Source organism: Anastrepha ludens, unplaced genomic scaffold (assembly GCF_028408465.1).
Source record: "Anastrepha ludens isolate Willacy unplaced genomic scaffold, idAnaLude1.1 ptg000051l, whole genome shotgun sequence".
NCBI classification, from domain to species: domain Eukaryota; kingdom Metazoa; phylum Arthropoda; class Insecta; order Diptera; family Tephritidae; genus Anastrepha; species Anastrepha ludens.
Window position 1 is genome coordinate 30,001 of NW_026530050.1, and position 2,500 is coordinate 32,500.

Consider the following 2,500-nt stretch of genomic DNA (forward strand, 5'->3'; position numbering starts at 1 on the left):
CCCTGCCCTTTGTACACACCGCCCGTCGCTACTACCGATTGAATTATTTAGTGAGGTCTCCGGACGTGATCACTGTGACGCCTCGTGTGTCACGGTTGTTTCGCAAAAGTTGACCGAACTTGATTATTTAGAGGAAGTAAAAGTCGTAACAAGGTTTCCGTAGGTGAACCTGCGGAAGGATCATTATTGTGTTCCATATCCGTAAGAAAAACAAACAATGCCAAAACAAATAAAAACAAAAACAAACAAAAGAAAAAAAGAAAAAAAAGAAAAATTTATAATTATTTTGAATCCATATTCTTTTTATTCTTTTTCATTCAATTTGTTATCCATCAATTATATCATATTAAATATAATATGATGGTACATTTTCTAATGTTTTTTCTTATTTTTTCTTTTAAAAACCTTTAAACATGAAAATAGAAAGTTGTACTTATTATTCATTTGATTGAATGATAAGTTAATTTGTTCACAATAACAAAAGTGGTATATATTTATTATTATATTTATATATAAATAAAATGATTAAAAAAATACAAAATAATCAAACATAATAAATACCACCACTGTATTATTGTTGAACTAAGACATTCGCAACTTAATAAAAATGTTTAGAGTTAAATATATTTGATATATATTATTGAAAGAAAATCAATTTATATTTTATTATTATTATTATTTAATTTTACTCTTTCAATTAATATATGCAAAAAAAAATTGACATTTGTTATAAATAAAAATAAATAAAAAAATACTCTAAGCGGTGGATCACTTGGCTCATGGGTCGATGAAGAACGCAGCAAACTGTGCGTCATCGTGTGAACTGCAGGACACATGAACATCGACATTTTGAACGCATATCGCAGTCCATGCTGTTATGTACATTAAATTAAATTTTAAAGTACTGCTTGGACTACATATGGTTGAGGGTTGTAAGACTATGCTAAATAAGTTGCTTATTCTTTTATAAAAATAATTGAATTTAAGCAAATGTGTATATTATTGGATTTTAAATAATTCATAATATTAATAGCAAAAAAATAAAGATATATAATGAATTTTTTATTTATTAATATATTCTTAAAAAAAAAAAATCCTCTCAAATAAAATGAAATAAAAAAAATTTTGAATCTAAGTATTCTCTTTAAAAAATTTTCATATTATTTATATATATATAAAATATTAATTTATATATGTAATTAAAGGAGGAATGTCTAGCATAAAAATTAATTTTTTTTATTCTAGAATTGCCTCATTTTACATAATTATTATTTATAATATATATTTATATAAAAGGAAAAAAGAAAAATAGAGATGAAAAGATGATATAATTATTTATTAAATTGTGAGAAGATAAAAAATATTTTAAAACAACCTCAACTCATATGGGATTACCCCCTGAATTTAAGCATATTAATGAGGGGAGGAAAAGAAACTAACAAGGATTTTCTTAGTAGCGGCGAGCGAAAAGAAAATAGTTCAGCACTAAGTCACTTTGTCTATATGTCAAATGTGAGATGCAGTGTATGGAATATCTTAATATCTAGTATGAGAAATTAACGATTTAAGTCCTTCTTAAATGAGGCCATTTACCCATAGAGGGTGCCAGGCCCGTATAACGTTAATGATTACTAGAAAGATATTTCCAAAGAGTCGTGTTGCTTGATAGTGCAGCACTAAGTGGGTGGTAAACTCCATCTAAAACTAAATATAACCATGAGACCGATAGTAAACAAGTACCGTGAGGGAAAGTTGAAAAGAACTCTGAATAGAGAGTTAAATAGTACGTGAAACTGCTTAGAGGTTAAGCCCGATGAACCTGAATATCCATTATGAAAAATTCATCATTAAATAATTAAAAATAATGTGCATTTTTTTCATATAAGGACATTGTAATCTATTAACATAATAAAGTATTTATCAAAAGATCATTGGTGATATTAAGTTTATTTAAATTAATTTGCTTTTTAAGCATATTAACATAGAATAAATACTAATGATTTGATAAAGTGTTGATAGATTTTATTATATATAATGCTAAAATTCATTTTTTGAATTTTACAAAAAATTTAATATCTATGATATTAATATTTATTTGTATGCATTTATATGATTAACAATGCGAAAGATTCAGGATACCTTCGGGACCCGTCTTGAAACACGGACCAAGGAGTCTAACATATGTGCAAGTCATTGAGTTATATTAAACTTAATGGCATAATTAACTTAACTTAAAAATATAATGGGATTAATTTTTAGTCTATTTTCTTAAATAGTCAATTAATTCAATCCCGGGGCGTTCCATATAGTTATGTATAATGATAATTTATTATTATTTATACCTCTAACTGGAGCGTACCTTGAGCATATATGCTGTGACCCGAAAGATGGTGAACTATACTTGATCAGGTTGAAGTCAGGGGAAACCCTGATGGAAGACCGAAACAGTTCTGACGTGCAAATCGATTGTCAGAATTGAGTATAGGGGCGAAAGACCAAT

General features: G+C 27.2%; 2 non-coding genes and 1 pseudogene across 2 annotated transcripts in view; all 3 read left to right on the top strand.

Moving 5' to 3' along the window:
• The window catches only part of LOC128871085 (small subunit ribosomal RNA), a 1,991-nt gene extending 1,805 nt beyond the window's left edge, over positions 1–186 (top strand). Inside the window, exon 1 of the ribosomal RNA XR_008455717.1 lies at positions 1–186. This exon is cut by the window's left edge and continues 1,805 nt beyond it. This is a non-coding gene — a ribosomal RNA (small subunit ribosomal RNA).
• Positions 187–752: 566 nt separating this feature from the next.
• Positions 753–933, top strand: LOC128871103 (5.8S ribosomal RNA). Its single transcript, XR_008455729.1, has one exon. It is a non-coding gene; the product is annotated as a 5.8S ribosomal RNA (ribosomal RNA).
• Positions 934–1,371: 438 nt separating this feature from the next.
• Positions 1,372–2,500, top strand: part of LOC128871099 (large subunit ribosomal RNA) — a 4,515-nt pseudogene continuing 3,386 nt past the window's right edge.